This window comes from Ovis aries, chromosome 2 (genome assembly GCF_016772045.2).
Source record: "Ovis aries strain OAR_USU_Benz2616 breed Rambouillet chromosome 2, ARS-UI_Ramb_v3.0, whole genome shotgun sequence".
Lineage (NCBI taxonomy): Eukaryota > Metazoa > Chordata > Mammalia > Artiodactyla > Bovidae > Ovis > Ovis aries.
The window spans coordinates 149,996,224-150,014,121 of record NC_056055.1 but is presented as its reverse complement, the minus strand read 5'-3'; the positions used below and the strand labels follow the sequence as shown (position 1 = coordinate 150,014,121).

The 17,898-nt window shown below is 38.6% G+C and overlaps 1 protein-coding gene across 29 annotated transcripts in view; it reads left to right on the top strand.

Annotated features, from left to right (window-relative positions):
• Positions 1-7,399: 7,399 nt before the first annotated feature.
• The window catches only part of MARCHF7 (membrane associated ring-CH-type finger 7), a 47,490-nt gene continuing 36,991 nt past the window's right edge, over positions 7,400-17,898 (top strand). For 15 of the 29 annotated variants that reach the window (XR_006058955.1, XM_012136320.4, XM_042244911.1 and 12 more), the window contains exon 1: positions 7,400-7,541. The gene's annotated coding sequence lies outside the window, so the exon portion shown is untranslated. The remainder of the gene's footprint in view (positions 7,542-17,898) is intronic. The other 14 variants (XM_060409875.1, XM_042244912.1, XM_060409874.1 and 11 more) reach the window with 1 other exon arrangement.

Sequence of the window (17,898 nt, the reverse complement as noted above, 5' to 3'; positions counted from 1 at the left end):
TCCCAGGTGGTGCTAGTGATAAAGAATCCACCTGCCAATGTAGAAGATGCAAGAGATGCAAGTTGAATCCCTGGGTCAGGAAGATCCCCTGGAGTAGGAAATGGCAACCCACTCCAGTACTCTAGCCTGGAAAATTCCATGGACAGAGAAAATTGATGGTCTACAGTCCATGGGGCCACAAAGAGTTGGACATGATTGAGCAACTTAGTGTATACACACACACACACACACACACACACAAGCGTATACATATATAGATAAGACATATACATAACTGAATATATTGTTGGTATTACTATTTTTAACATGGTGCTGTGAACTCAATTAAGAATAAAGTAAATAAAAGTTATTTTATCTTCACTTTTTCCTTCTTTAATGCTCTTCCTTTATTTATGTAGATCTGAGTTTCTGAACTATATTATTTTCTTTGTCTCTAATGAATTTCTCTCTATTTTTGGCAAGGCTGATCTACAGGCCACAAACTCTCTTAATTTTTGTCAATTTTTCCCTTCAGTTTTGAAGGTAATTTCACATAATACAGAATTCTACATTGGTGGTGTTTTTTTCTCCCAACAGTTTTGATATTCCAGTCCACACCACAGTCTTCGTGTTTATGTGGCTTCTGAGGAGATATTGGATGTAATTATTCTGTTCCTTTATAGGTAAGATTTTTTTAAATTCTGTCCTATTTCAGGTTTTCTTTTTTTAATCTTTGACTTTTTAAAATTGAAAGTGATATACCAAGGTATAGTTGTGGGGGATATTTATCCTGCTTGGTGTTCTCTGAGTTTCCTGGATCTGTGGTTTGGGGTCTAACATTAATTTGGGGGAAATTCTCAGTCATTTTTCTTTCAAATAGTTCTTATTTTCTTTCTTCTCCTTCTGATAGTCCCATTACATCCACGTTAAACCTTTTCTAGTTGTCCCACAGTCTTTGTATAAGCAGATAGGGTGGGGGTCCCTGGAGAAAGACAATGAGGCATGGCTTTCTTGACATAAGGGAAGACATTTTTTACATTAACCATTTTGTGATCTAATCCTGGCCACAATGCTTGCCTTTGAACAGGTCTCAGTAATCAATCACCTTAAAAGAGGAGGAACAAACAACTGTTATCAGGCAAGAGAAGTAACAACAGCAAACTCTCAATTTTGTTTCAGTGGTAAAAATTAGCCTAAAGTGCTCAACCATCAGATCAACAGGAACCTAAGGGATAAAGACATTGATCTTCTCTTTTTTCTTTTAATAATATAATTTATATTTTATCCCCCAGAATTTATTATCTTTATTAATAACTTTTCTTGAAATATTTTAGAAATATTGAGATAATATTACACCATTCTATTGGAAAAAGCTGCCTTAAAATGTCTTTATTTCTTGCTAATTTTTTGGTTATTCCTACAAAATTTATATGAAACTGATGCTTTCTAGGAGTAAAAGAACATTTTCAAAAATCTTTCTCATCTAGGGGACTCTACATTCTCTTTTTTAAAATTTTATTTTACATTGGAGTATAGTCAATTTCCAATGTTGTATTATACTCTGTCAACTTAACTAGTTTCCCCTGAGGTCACTGTTTGTTAAGAATGGACTGCTCTGGTATATTTCAAACTGGTTCCTTTCTCTCTCTCCATCCCAGAAGCCTGATGGGATTCTTCTTTGATTTTTATTGTGGAAATAAACATTTATTTCAGTTTAATTAAACACAGTCTAGAAAATCTAGGATATTACATGATACAATCTGGGAATAGGCAATATTTAAGTTTAGCTAGCAAGCCCAAAATTATAAAGAAATCACAGACATATTTTACCATGTGAACATATCTATGAACACATGGCAAAATAAAATAAATGGCAAGACGCTTGCTCCTTCAAAGAAAGGCTATGACAAACCAAGACAGCATATTAAAAAGCAAAGATATCACTTTGTCAACAAAGGTTCGTATAATCAAAGCTATGGTTTTTCCAGTAGTCATATACAGATGTGAGAGTTGGACCATAAACATGGCTGAGTGCCAAAGAATTGATGCTTGCAAACTGTGGTGCTTGGACTAAGTTTGGTCCAAATTCTAGGATCGAAGGAGATCAAACCAGTCAATCCTAAAGGAAATCAACCCCAAATATTCACTGGAAGGACTGCTGCTAAAGCTGAAGATCCAATACTTCGGTAATCTAATGCAAACAGCTGACTCACTGGAAAAAATCCTGATGATGGGAAAGATTGAAGACAAAAGGAGAAGGGGGTTGGCAGAGTATGAGATGGTTAGATAGCATCACTGACTCAGTTGGCATGAGTTTGAGCAAATTCTGGGAGACAGCGGAGGAGAGGGGAGCCTAGCACGCTGCAGTCCACAGGGTTGCAAAGAAAAGGACACGACTTAGTGACTGAACAACAGACAGAAGACAGTTAAAGAAACACAGTGAAGGCAGGACAGAGTAGTAATATCTGTGACACTGAAAAGAAGTGATAGGACTTCCTGGTGGTCTAGCGGTTAAGAATCCACCTGCCAATGCAGGGGTCACAGGTTTGATCTCTGGTCCATGAAAATTCCATGTGCTGGGAGGCAACTAAGTTCATGTGCCGTAATTGTTGAGCCCTCACTCTAGAGCCCACAGCCTGCAACTTCGGAGCCCTCATGCCACAATGACTGAAGTCTGCACACCTAAAGCCTGTGATCCACAACAAGAGAAGCCATTGCAATGAGAAGCCCATGAATCACAGCAAGAGTAGCTCCCATTTGCTCACTGCAACTAGAGAAAGCCCACGTGCAACAAAGGCACAGCACAGCGATAAATAAATAAAAAGGATAATCGATATAAATAAGGATTTAGAGAAAAAGGTACCTTTGATTGCAAAATTAGATGAATATGCACATGAAATTTGATGCTATTTTATCAAATAAATGGAAAAAATATCTATGAGTATTTCTCTCTCTGCATGTGTGTTAACTATTTTTTTAATATTGTATTATGTGAATAAAAAAATGAAGAATACTAAATTTGCAAGAATGTTTATGAAATAGTAAATAGAGGTAAGAGAGCTAAATAAAACAGGTAAATAAAAAAGAGCTAAATAGAAAGGGAAGAAAAAGGGGGAAGGGAAAAAAAAGCCTATACTAAAATAGCTAGCATGTATGACACATTGTTACAAAATTACAAACAAATGTAGACAAGAAAAAAATTAAGATTATAAAGGACATTGCAACCAACTTGCCAGAGGGCATATCCAAGGAATTCATATCACTATTTATTAATAGATGCCCTTCTGCTCGAAGTCTCACAAAATGTAGTCCAACATGGACATGAGGCAGAGTATATATAGTCTTGGTTATTATTAATCTGAAGTTGTTATGTATGTGTTCAACTTGACTGTACTAAAGGGACAGGGGTCAGTTCAATCTGGTTTTATGGTTTATTCCGGGGGTGATCAAACTCTCTACAAAAAACTAACTAGTAAATATTTCAGGCTTTCTGGGCTATATCATCTCTATCAATAACTACTTATCTCTGCCACTGTATGTAAAAACAGTCATAGACTGCAATGGTAAATTTTATGTGCTAACTTGGGGAGGCTAGAACATCAAGGCATTTAATCAAATTCTAATTCAGGCATTGTAGTGAAGATATTTTGTAATTGTGGATAGACAGATATGTATCATACACTATTGGTTCTGTTTCTATAGAGAACTCTGACTTATACACAGATAATACATAAACTAATGGGCCTGGCTGTGTTCCATTAGACTACAGTAACAAGCAGTGAATCCAACCTTTAGAACTATCAATAATAAAAGACAGTTGCTTTTATTAAAAGCTCTATGTTTTGACACTGTGAAAGGTGTTTCATACACGGATCCAAGTGTCTGATAAACTGAGAATTATTTCTGACCAGACCAGATATTCTGGAGCAGCAATGTGAGCAGGAATAATTTTCCTAGAACCAGTGAGACCATAAGCTTAAGTTTAAGAAAGAGCTTCTCAGAGAAGGTTTCAAGATGGTATTCTTTTTTTTTGGTTTTTATATTGTTTTCTCTACTGGTTTCGGAGATCAACAAAAGTTATTGCTGCTGCTGCTAATCCAACAGAAGTCAACCAAGAGCATGTCTTGGATGCTCATTTATTAAATGCAGCAGCTTTCAATTGTTCCTGAAAACGGGAAATTCTTAATTCACTAAATCAAAGGTTTTTACTTTTGGAATAAAAAGAATTTTTTACAGCAAAGATTTAAAGCGAAGGACCTTTTAAGTAACATGTTCCTTAGAAGGAAGAATCTTCAACCTATAGACTGTTATTCAATAATAATAAGTACCGTATACTTAAGAGTTAGTTATAACTTTAAATAGTAGATCTTCAATTTGGTTGATGCCACAAGGTTCCCTTCTCCAGAATTAATAAATTTCCCACTTAAGAAGAAATTGGCATCCTTTGTTTCAACTTAGGGACACTCCCCCTCCCACCCTGAATAAGAGGATCCTAGGTATTATCTGCTGTTCCACAAAAGTTTAAGCAATGACTATATTTAAAAATAAGTTGATTTTAAAAAAGTAAATATATATAACCACATCTTTTCAAGATCACATCATTTATGCAAAGTGGAGAATATCTATAAAATTGCCCTTACCATAGAAAAGATTCTTGGAAGGTTAGGTTGTGAATGATACGGGGAAAACAGAAACTTTAAAATTCAGTATCTGAAAGAGAATTCTAACCTATCAGGTAGTTGAAGAAATATTCAAGCATAAGAGCAGAGAATTGTTATCACCATGACCAAATGATAGACAAATTTATAAAGTAAAAGGGGATAAATTAATAAAAGTAAAGAAGACCACAATTTAGAGAAGAAGCCAAGTTCAAAAACAGAAATTAATGGGTTGATTTGGCAAGTGGTGAACAAAGATATTTATATACAAAAAGTTATTAGAGTTGATCATAAGGTATCAGAGTTGATCATAAGGATAAAAAGTTCAGCAAAGAAAGGTCAAAAGGGGGAAATTTGTGCAAAAAAAGACAATCATGGGGTCTAAATTGGTCAGAAAAGTCCTAATTTCAAACAATTTCCCTGTCAAAGCATTGGTCCTGATTTTAAGTTCAGAAAATATAGTCACTCTATTTGTATCTACAATCTCTATCAAATTGTCTTTAATGTAGAAAATCTCAATAATTGTTTGATAATGAGAATCATCTAGAAACTCAAATCAGAGAAAGTACATTAAAAAACAGTATCAACTAACAATTCTTAAACAAAAAAAATACTTACTAGTGGTCTTTATTTACTAGCATCAACAAGACACTAATTTGGAAGGTCTGCTTAGCCTAAGAAATTGGTGCCACACTCACCTCTTCTGATATTATCAGGGCTGGGTAGGGATGAAGTCACAGTCTGCCAAAACCTGAACCATTCTTGACAGGTTTGGGGTTTCTGTAGAGAAGTTACCTCTACCAGGTCTGACTGCCATAGCTCAGGAAAATGGTAGTCAATCCTTCTAGTGTAGAATGTACCTCAGATGTTTAAGGGACCTACGTAATAAGCCCCAGAAAGATAATATTAGTAGTGATTTAGACATGGAATGTAATAGCTAACAATTATGGAATGCTATGTTCTAGGAACTGAGGCATTATCTCATTTAATCCTTTTAAAAACACAATGGGTATTCTTCATTTTACAGACAGTAAACAATCTGCCTGCAATGCAGGAGACCTGGGTTCCATCCCTGGGTGGGGAAGATCCCTTGGAGAAGGAAATGGCAACCCACTCCAGTATTCTTATCTAGGAAATCCCATGGACAGAGGAGTCTGGCGAGCTACAGTCCATGGGATAGTAAAGAGTAGGACAGGGCTTAGTGACTAAATTAAAGATTTAAATGCTCAAGGACTTCTTTGGCAGTCCAATGGTTAAAGACTCTGCTTCCAATAGAAGAGGTGCAGGTTTGATCCTTGGTTGGGAAACTAAGATCCCACATGCCCAGCAGACCAAACAACAACAACAACAACACAGAATCGCTCAAGATCACAAAGGTGGGGCAAGGCAGGGTTGGGTTTGAACTTATGCAGTACGGTGCTTCAGGATGTGTAGACCCATAACTGTAATGCTACAGGTACAAAAGAGGTTGGAGGAAGAAAAAGTTTTCTATACAAGGCAAATCAATTTTCTCAAACTTAGTCTCTGTTCACTTTATGCCACATCAGGTAGCTAATCTTCAAATCACATTTTAAAAAGTTAGACTGGCACTTATGTACCAACTTTAAACAATAATAATCTTTAATATTTTACAATTTATGTTAGTGAACCATGGACAGTCTGTTAGTCTCTAACACTAAGTGAAACAGAGATGATACTGATTAGTGCACACCCTCCAGATAAAATGACAAAGAAATACACATAAACTTCACACTTCATTTATTGAAATCATTTGTATCCAATGAATTCCTTAAGCAAACCAATAAAATAAGTCAGTTTACAAACGTCATCAGTATGTCTCCAAGTTTCAATAACTTATTTTTACCGGTGAGTAACTTACATGTTTGATACCTTATTCAAAAGCCACATATCACCTAAATCCACAGAAATGGTGGTTTTTCCCTCTAATCTACTCCCTTAGTATTCTTTTAACATCTTGGTTTACCACATTTACAGTTGTTTTTTTTAAGTTTCGTCTCATTCTCATCAGACCATTTATCACACAATTTTCCTCCCTCTTTCTAAGTGGATGCATTTTTACCACAAAATCTGTAGCTACACTACCAAAGATTAGTGCCACGATTTTAAAAGACATGACTGCAGAAATACACTACTACCAACACTGAACTACCACAAGGAACGAATGGTCTGGGACGAATCGGCTCCGACCCTTAAAGGGGAGGGCTCGCTGCCATCACATAGGGTGACAGGGAATGGGAGGAGGGGAGGTCGGAAAGGCAGTGTTTGATTCAAGTCAATAAACATTCACTGCGCCACTCACCCAGCGCAAAAGGAAAAAAAAAAAAAAAAAGGGCGGTATTTCAAGCAGTGGGCCCCGCAGGTTTGCCGAAGGGGCCAATATCCTGTGGCGCGGACTCGGGCGCTGGGCAGCAGCAGGGCTGGATATGAGCCCTTCACCAGCCAGGCGAGGGCGGCCAACCCGGGCCGGGCCTCCAGTGCCCCGCTCCCAATGCACGCAAACTCGCCGGCCCAGTCGCCAGCCCGCCGGCCGATCAGCCGCAGCCGCTTACCGGTGGCGCCTCGCTGCCTCCCCGGGGGCAGCCCTTCAACGGTTGCCGCAGTCAGAGCACCACCCCGCGGTGGGGTACGTCGAGCCCGCCCGCAGCTCTCGGGTCCGCGTAGCTCCACCAATCTCGCGAGAACTCGGGGGAGTCCGCGAAGTCGCGGAGAGGAGAAGGGAGGGGCATTTAACGGTGGAGGCTGGTTCTGCGCCGGATCCGGGAGCTGGGCGGACGCCATTGTGCTTCGTGGTCTGCTGTTCTGCCTCAGGTAGAGGCCTAGAACTCCGAGGAGGAAGGCGGCGGGGTGATCGCTGGGAGCGGGACTAACCCTGTTCAGTGCCAGGTCAGGGGCAGGGGTAGTAAACTGCGGACCTCGGGTTTCTGGCTCTCGGGGAGGTGGTTCCAATCGAGGCCGCGGGTGGGGGAGGGGAGGAAACGAAGTGCTGGGCTGGGGACATCGAGGCCCCTTCCTTCCTTTCAGTATCCGGGTGCGGGCGCTTGATCCGGGACTGCGGGTGCTAAGGCGAGCCGGGCGCAGGCCTTCTGTGCCGGTGGCCTTTCGTTCCGTGGTGGGGTTTGTGACGGGCGGCGGGGGCAGGCCGTGCGTCTTCCTTGTGGACGTGTGGCGGCCTAGGGGAAGGGGATTGAGCCCTGATTTTGGCCTTTGGCAGCCTTCTCTTCGATCGGGGTACGGACGGTCCTCCGGAACCTCACGGGCAGGGAGTGTCACGAGTGAGGTATTTAATGATCGAGGTGTTAAAGGCGGGGAGATTTAGGGCTTTGCCAGACCAACCTCGAATTGAAGGAACATTGCCAGCCCTTTATGTAAGGGTAAAGATTTGCTCGTTGATCATCCCAGGTCTTGAGTATCGTGATACTTTGGGATTTCTTTAGTATTGTAGTATACTGTATGTTCTTCAAATAGAAATAGGTGGTGATATGTTTAACAACGTACCTGTTGGCGTAAGAAGTAAAAGGAAGGCACTAGTAGTTGAATACAGTACTCCCTCATTTTAAGGAAACTGCGTAGTAAAGATGAATGTGTACGCACGCCAAAAATATTGTAATTCTCTTTTCCTGCGAGCAGATGTAAATATACAAGGAACATCTCTGTCTTGGTAATACTGATAAATTGATCACAACTGGTGTCGTTTGGCTCTATTAAGAGTAAAATGCGAAGTGAAATTGCATTCCTAAGACTATTTTTTTCGATTTTGTAGGATATTTTAGGTATTTTTCATTATTAAAGGAATTTTAAAATCTCCCATTTTCTTGCGTTAATCTGTTTCTGTCCGGAACTAAGAGATGAAGTTAAATATGAATTTTAGATTTGAAAATCAAACGCTATACCGTTGTTTAAAAGGCATACATATACGTTGTTGTTGTTTTTCATGAAATAAAATTGTGTTTAAGAAATGGGGTCAGTATTTCATTCACAGCTCTACAGCATTTGTGAAACAGCAGTGACACAGGAGGCATTAGGGACCGACATATGGGTTTGAGTCTCGATTTCGCCAGAATTATTTAACTTTCCTAGAGTTGAAGTGAGGATTAAATTAAGTTTAGTAGTGTGTGTAGCAGTCAACACGCTGGGGGACATAATACTTGTAGAGTGAACTTTTGATAAATGTAAACAATTGGAATTCATACCAAAGTCCAGTTTTTATTCATGGATTTTTCAAATTTTACTCTACCTGCAATATGTTCCTCATAGGGTACTGAATGCTTCTCACAATAATTATATTTATAAAAGTTCTCTACTACTAAAAGTTCTTACTTTAGATAAGAACTTTTTACAACTTTTTCTGTGCCCTAAATCATACGACAGATGTAATGTCAGCATGGTCGGTAAGTATAGTCCTGAGTCTTTTTTTTTTGAAGCTGCATGGTGGGTCAGAGGTCTGGAAAAAGGATGGTTAAAGATTCATTCCTTAAGTATAGGTAATTTCTGTTTCTACCACATTGGCAAGAGAGGTTAGTATTCCCAGATAAAGCACAAAGATTCCATATACAGGCACACACATATGTTCTATGTGAAGATGTAAGATAATCAGCTTGACTATAAAAAGACATCCATGGCTCCAATTTTTAATCAGCTACATATCCATTTCACACAACTCTTCATCTGATATATGTTCAAGAGTTGCCCACTTAATTTCAGGAAAATAATTTTAAGTAGTGCAAAACTATCAAGAAATGTAAAACAATTTTTGATTGTTGTATTTTAGCTATTAGATTCTAGATTAGGGCTTTACAAGAAGCTTGACACAGCGTCTGCCTTGCACAGCTCACAGTTGAATCATCAAACTAATGTATGAAGAAGTGAAGTCACTCAGTTGTGTCCAACTCTTTGCAACTCCATGGACTGTAGTCTGCCAGGCTCCTCTGTCCGTGGGATTTTCCAGGCAAGAATACTAGAGTAGATTACCATTTCCTTCTCGAGGGGATCTTCCCGACCCAGGGATCAAACTCTGGTCTCCCGCATTGCAGGCAGATTCTTTACTGTCTGAGCCATTACAAATAATTATACATTTAGACTAATGTGTAAACAATTACTATTATCTTACTATAAGTATTGAAACATGGTCCTATTGTGGGAGCACTGAGAACAGTGTTTAATCTTGGGGGAAATGTTTACAGGAAGTATTACTGGAGCTGAGATGTGAAGGATGGTTAAAAGTTTGGTAAGGAACCTGTAAGTCATGGTATTATGGTTTGTTTTAGGAATGTACAGTTTGTTCTCCATAGCTGAAACAGTTGAGTGGAAGGTTAGAGCATGACAGGAAAAGACCTGTACTGTTTTAGAAGGTTAGTGCTCTATGCTTTTGGGATTAAAGAGCTCTTGTGTCCCTAAGCCAAATAAGGAATGACTTTAAATTACTTTTCTTGATACATCCTTCTGTTACTACAAATAATTGTGTTAGTAATAAAGAACAGTGGGAAATGCATAAGTGAAATGCATAGCCTTGTAGCAATCCTCATTTTTAACCAACAAACTTAACTAGTGAACCTTTTAGCTGTTTAGTAACTGAGTCAAAAACTGATCACATTAGTATAATTACAATTTAAAATGAGTAAAGATTTTGAGTTCTTACTAAGATCTCCTTGAATTCAATGAAGCAGGATTATAGGGAAATAGTTTATTTTCTCATAGTTGTTATTCTACAAAAAATAGTCATAAGATGAAGCTGAAGAGGGGGAGCAGGGTAAAGTTATAATTTGGGAGTTGGCTGGGTTACTTTTCATGATCTTAATTTTTAACTTTTCTTTGGTCTGAACTCCTGATGTCAAAGCTGGTTTTTCTTGTTCTCAAAAGTATTTCTCTGGCTCTACTGGTTAGACTAGATAAGTCAAACGCCTGGTTTTGAAATTACCTACTGGTATACACCCTTCAGTCAACAGCTTTAAGAAGAGAAATCTTGAACCTTCAAAACTAGTTTTTATCTCTTTGTTATGATCATTTCACTTTAGTGTTATGTTTGCCAGTTTCAGAATAATTCTAAAATAGTTTCCAGTTACTCAGTGAATGTTGAAATTTGACAAAATTAAATACACTTCAAAGGAGGACAGATTATTTCCAAGTATTGTAATGTAGACCTAACATTTTCTCATGAAGATGTTTAACTTTTTTCTAGTTATTTTTTAAGACTTAGGTGTATCTGTCTGTGTGTGTTAAATACCTGTCAGCTGAAAATCAAGAGGAATTTTTTTAAAGACCCCAAAACTTCTGTGCTTTCATAGTGTTTTCCTTGTGACTACCCCTAGATTTTATGTCTCCATGTTCACTAATATCAATAGAATGCAAATTTTCCTCAGAAGCAGATGTTTTAAACAAAGGCTATATACCATGTAGAGGTTTTTAACTATGTTTCTATTTCTGGGAGACTGTTGGCTGTTGAAATACATTGGTATTTTCTGTAATAACTCTGATCTTCATGCCAGGAATTCATTGCAGAGTACTGTTGTGCTTTTGGTAATTCAATGACTGTAACTCCCCTGGATTTTAAGAAAAAGTCTTGGTTAGACCCTGAAATGATTAGATTTTTCATGAGACTAGGTGCATGATGATAATTGTAGGAAAAGGAATAAGTTACGAAGCTTTGCTGTATTGTTACATAACACACCACCTCAGAACCCTCTGGAATAAAACTAGTATTTACAGTCTTATTACAGTTCTTTGTGCCTGTTGGGTAGTTCTGTTGGTTTTGCCTGGATTCACTCATGCAAGATTTTCAAGGCCAGCAGGTCCAAGATGGCAGGTGTCCCTCACATTTCAGGCACTTGGTGTTGGTTAATGTTTAGGCTTTGCTCACTGTGGTCTTTTGTGGCATGAGGGTTCCAAAACAGCATTCGAGGAGAGTGAAAATGGGAGCTATAAGACTTCTTATAACCTTGGAAATCATACACTGTCACATTACTTCCTGGTGGCTCAGACGGTAGAGAATCTGCCTGCAGTACGGGAGTCATGGGCCCCATCCCTGGGTGCAGAAGATCCCCTGGGGAAGAGAATGGCTACCCACTCCAGTATTCTTGCCTGGAGAATTCCATGGACAGAGGAATTCAGGCAATGGGCATCCATGGGGTTGCAAAGAATCAGTCATGGATGAATGACTAATACTTAGTCAAAATAAATTTCACAAGGTAACCCACATTCAAGGGGTGGGGAAATAGATTCCATCCTCTCCCCAGGCAGATCAGCACCATTAGTGCGAAGGGCCATGGGTACTTTGTAGCCATGCTTTGTAATTTACCACAGGTGGCTTAGAATATTTTATTGAGAACAGACATTCTTAAAGATATCATGACTGGAATTTGCTTTAAAATAGAGGATGGTGAAATAGTCAAATATTGATAATTGTTGAAGACTGTTGTTTGGCATGTGGAGGTTTATTATTGTCTTGATTTTTGTGTATGTTTGAAGTTTTCTCATAGTAAAAATAAAAATTTTAAGGCATACTCAGATAATCTAAACTCCATTTTGCAAAGTGATTCTGACCTTATTTTCCATTTCTTATTTACCAGAATTTGCTGCTACTTTTGTGGTGTATAGATACTAAGGGGTATAAACCAGCAGTGCTGCAATTTAGAAAGGAAATTATTTTTAGGAGTCCTTTATAGATTTTATTGTAATGTAAGATAAAAAAATATCTTTTCATCTGCCAGGAACTGTTTCCCTTAATTATCAAAGTTAGAGTAAAAACATTTTGAAAAAATTAAAAGCAAAACCCTCCCAGACATAAAGTAAAATGTTAATAATATCTATTTTTTCCCCAATTTTGTATGCATTTGCTTAATATAAGTAAGGTACATAAGTTATATCCTCTGGTACCAAAATCTGAATGACTTTAAAAAATCTTTCTACTCTGTGTTAAAGACAAATTTCAAATAATGAAAAAGCTAAAGTAGTACCTGTTCAGCCCCTCAGTCATGTCTGAGTCTTTGCAACCCCATGGATCGCAGCCAGCCAGGCTCCTCTCCCCATGGGATTTTCCCAGCAAGAATTCTGGAGTGAATTGCCATTTCCTCCTCCGGGGGATCTTCCTGAGCCAGGGATCAAACCTGCATCTCCTGCATTCAGGCAGATTTTTTACCACTGAGCCCCTGGGGAGGCCCAAAGTAATGCCTACCAAAGCTGTTTATATGAAAATTTTTTACCATCTGATGGTATTGCTTAATACTAGCTACTTACTAACTATATACAGTGTGCCAGTAAAGCTCATGATACATTTGTAAAATTGGTACTATTGTTATTCCCATTTTGTAGGTGAAAAAATAAAGCATTAGTGATATTAAGCCCAGAGTCACACCAAGTAAGGGACAGACTTCAAAGCTTGTGGTCGCAAATATTGTATTTACAAGTAGAAGTTGGTGCATATGCTGAAAATTGGGCAGCGCTTTGTTTATCTTGCTTTTATCCTGTTTACTGTTTTGAAAAAATTGCCTTTATTAATATATACATTTAAAGTAAAGAGAGTGTCTTAGGTATAGGCTGTTAGTATGAATGGAGTTGGGGCCTTTTGTTAGTCTCATCATTTGGTTTATGATTACTATGTGACTCATGACATGCTGAACAAGACTATTATTTTAAGAATGGAACACAGTGATCTATAGAGTAATGGGAAAGGATGCATGTTATTTGAGAGATTCCTTTACAAGCAGATTCATCTATTAAATCAATTCAGCCAATTTCTCTTCACATTTTTTGTGCTCTAGTTCTTTTCTTCTGTAACTAACTAAAAGCACAGTAGACTTTCTTACTCTTTCCTCAGTTTCTCTTAAACCCTCTCTGGTATTTGCCATCATCTGTTTTTCCATCCTTCATTCTGGATAGTTTTCCTCTAGCCTGTTTTCCAGTTCTCTGGTTTTCTCAGTTTTGCATAGGCCACTGATAAATGCATCAGTTTCCCAGTTTGCTAACGTTAGAGCCATTTATTCATCTGGTTCTGTTGATTGATATCTCTTGATGATGAACTTTTTTCCCTTGTTTTTTAAAATTTATTTTTAATTGGAAGATAATTGTTTTACAGTTGTTGTGTTGGTTCCTTGTAGTTTTGTGTCTTATAATTTTTGATTGATGGTGTAATGTTGCAAACGAAAGAACAGTGGAGACTGAGGTCGTAATTTTTATGCCTGGATATGGACATATCTTGTCAGACTGTTAGTGTGGTAGATTGAGTTGGTTTAGTCTGTAGTGCAGCTGGGTTTGAATGTTACTACTGCTTTGTATACTTTTCAGAGTATTCTTTGACTGCTTCTGCATGGTGCTCAGTGTGAAGCTGGAGTCCTAGAGCATTTATTTCAGTATTCTTTCACTAACCTCAACTTCTATAGGCCCTGCATATCTGCACTACAGAGAGGCCTACAACTCGAAGGCTGTTCTAACTCCCTAAACAGTAAACTGCTATACCTTCTTAGATACTTGGAGGAAAGTCCATGGGAAAGGAGGTGTTCTTAGTTTTATGCATCCTTCTTGAGTTTAGGCAGCCTCTAAGTGCCTGATCCTCAGAGGTGGGGCTGTCCCAAGATTTATGTCCTTTTCCCAGACCCCTGTCACCTCCTCTCCACCAGGGTGAACTAGAAAGAAAGAAAGAAAGTGAAGTCGCTCAGTCATGTCTGACTCTTTGCGACCCCATGGACTGTAGCCTACCAGGCTCCTCCATTCGTCCATGGGATTTTCCAGGCAAGAGTACTAGAGTGGGTTGCCATTTCCTTCTCCAAGGGAACCTCCCAACCCAGGGATCGAACCCCGGTCTTCCGCATTATTTTAAGGTGGTAGTTCTCTGGTGGCTCAGCGGTAAAGAATCCGCCTTGCTAATGTGCAGATGCAGATTCCATCCCTGGATTGGGAAGATCCAGTAGAGACGGAAACGGCATCCCACTCGAGTATTCTTGCCTGGGAAATCCCATGGACGGAGAAGCCTGCCAGGCTGCAATCCATGGGATGGCAGAAGAGTTGGACATAGTGACTTAACAACAACAGTTTGAAAGTAAAGTGGAAAAGATGGGTTAGAATTCTGGATATGGGGGTAAAGAGTTTAGACTTCATTTTTAAGGTAGTAGAGAACAGTTGAAAATCTGATTGGGGAATGGTGTCACTACTAGTAAGATGAAATAGAAGTGAGAAAATGTCTGGATTAATGACAGATTCCCTTTAGACAAGGCCTATTGTGCTATTATTAGAGACAAACGTTGGTATACTTAGAGTAGGTCTCATTCATGTAAAGTCTTGCTGAAAAACGTAAAAATTTAGTTTAAATTTGTATTAGTATAAGTTGTGTGGTAAGTTTTCAGTTGCATTTAGCATGTGACTGAGATCTTATTAACTTGCAGGTGACTTTGGGCACACAATTTTGCATGTCAGATAATGACAGAATTCTTTGAGGCTTTTTACCTAGCCTAAAATAGTTTTTAAGATTATTTCCATAGACTAGAGTTGAATTGTACTGTTTATATGTAGGAGAAACTGTTTTTGGTCTAAAATTCTTTTATAGTGTTAAGTGAAAGTCTCTCAGTTGCGTCCAACTCTGCGACCCCATGGACTATACAGTCCATGGAATTCTCCAGGCCAGAATACCTGAGTGAGTAGTCTTTCCCTTCTCCAGGGGATCTTCCCAACCCAAGAATTGAACCCAGGTCTCTGGCATTGCAGGCGGATTCTTTACCAGCTGAACCACAAAGGAAGCCCTATAATGTTAAAATCAGCCACCAAAAACATGAACTTGTTCTTAAAGAGCTCTACAGAGGTTTCCTATGAAGCCTAGCTGAATGAAATTACCTATTTAAAATATTGTCAATTTTTTTTAGTAGTAGTTAACAAGTCACAGGTTTATGAGATGACAGACTACATAAATTTTGGAGTTGGTATAAATATTTGTTTCCCACTACTGTTCCTTACGCCAGTTACTCTTTTAAAATGCTTGAAAGTAAGGGAACACTTAAAAGTCACATTAAGACTAGTTGGGTCAACTAGCAGTTAAATACCAGCTTCAGAGAATCTTACAAATTGAAAAGTTCAATACAGTAAAAAATATAAAATATTGATCATAAGATTTTTATGACTTTGTGTTTCATTCTTTCTGCATTTGAAATTGAAGCAAGTTCTGAATGAAAAATAAGACCTCTTGGAACAGTCAGTGCCTCATCTTACTCAGAGATAGATGTGTTGATAAGGAACATGAGCACCCAAGTCCAGTTGATCCAGATGCCTAGGATATGAGTGCGACTCAGAGTAGAAATTGAAGTGTGTTTGTTAATGATCGAAGCTTCATAGCAGTGAGTGCTAAATACAGATTGAGTGATGGCAGACAGGCACATACCGCTTCTGCTCAAGCTCGTGCTCCACTGTGCTATCTGACTTGACTTATAAGATACAAGTTCAAATTCTAAAGTATTAATGATTTTCAGATGTCAATAGTGGAGCTTTTAATGAAACACAGGGCCTCGTGTGTTTGCGTAAGTGGTCATACATTTGTAAAATTAGCCCTGCTGATGTTTTTATCTTGTCACCAGAAAGAAAAAGACCTCAACTAACCAACTCTGGAATCATACTGAAAGAAATATATATTTAAAGAAACCGCATAGTGGCAAGGGCTTCCGAGGTGGCGCTGGTGGTAAAGAACCTGCTTGCCGATGCAGGAGACGTAAGAGACACAGGTTCTGTCCCTGAGTCGGAAAGATTCCCTGGAGGAGGGCATGGCAACCCACTGAGTATTCTTTCTTGGAGAATCCCATGGACAGAGGAGCCTTGAGGGCAATAGTCCGTAGGGTTGCAAAGAGACACGACTTAGCACGCACATGTAGTGACAGAAGGAAAGTAAGAGGCCGTTATATATTGACCACTGAGGAAAGATTATACATACGCAACTTTTTGTGCTTTACTTTTTTAGTCTTGGATGAAAGCATTGAGCTTCAGGATACTTTTATCCAGCTTGATTGGCTTATACTCTTTCTGTTAGAGCATTTATAGCTGTTTAAGTTACATCGTTATTTATGTAGTTTGTTCTCTCCTAGACCACAGCTTCTTTATATTATCTCACTAGGTTCAGTGTTGTCCCCTCTCTCCATCCCTTTGCTTAATATTAGTTTATACTAGCACGTGTACGGAGAAGACAATGGCACCCCACTCCAGTACTCTTGCCTGGAAAATCCCATGGACAGAGGAGCCTGGTAGGCTGCAGTCCATGGGGTCACTACTAGTCAGACACGACTGAGCAACTTCACTTTCACTTTTCACTTTCATGCATTGGAGAAGGAAATGGCAACCCACTCCAGTGTTCTTGCCTGGAGAATCCCAGGGACGGGGGAGCCTGGTGGGCCGCCATCTATGGGGTCACACAGAGTCGGACACGACTGAAGTGACTTAGCAGCAGCAGCAGTAGCAGCACGTGTAAGCGTGTGAAAAACTACTTGAATGAATGAATGAACTTGAAAAGATGCCTCATAGTACCTTGTAAGTGGTCTGATAGAAGTTTTTCAAGGACTGCACATTTTATTTTTTACTATTTTTTGTGCTTTTGACCTACAACTTACACAATCAAATTATGTAAGTTTTCTGGTAACACCTACATTGTCAAAATTCAATCAATTTATGTAGAGGAGGTTCCAAAAATAGTTTATGCAGTATAAATTACAGCTCTCCGAGGACTCTGCCTCTTTGCCTTCTCCCAGGAGCTTTGTTTTTAGAGATTTCCTACTAGGTTAGTTTCATTCTGCAAGTAAGTATGCAAGTAAGAAGTGAGTATAGATACAATCAAAGTAAACCATGAGAAGTATGATTAAGAAGCATTATTGTTAAAGAACCAACTGTAGGCCTGTATCTTTTTAAAAACATATTTCCCGTTTAAAATCCTCAACAAATACAGTCCCTTGTTTAATATTTTTATAGTCTTCTTGATAAAATAACAAATTTGCTACTTGTTAAATCTTTCATGGGCTTTTGTGTGTCACTAACCATTAGTATTCTTTCTACTATTCATAATTCACTTTTTAAATACAAATATTTATATGGATATATAAAGAGTTTATAAAAAGCTAAAGATAGGAAAGATTTACATTAGGTGACTGTATGCTTTATCATCCAAACCAGGCCACTTTTGAGAGACAACACAGGTACTATTAATAATTGCCCACGGATAATGAGCACAAACTAGGACTTTTCTTGCCATAAACTGAAACTGGTCTCAGCAAACCAGGAAATATGG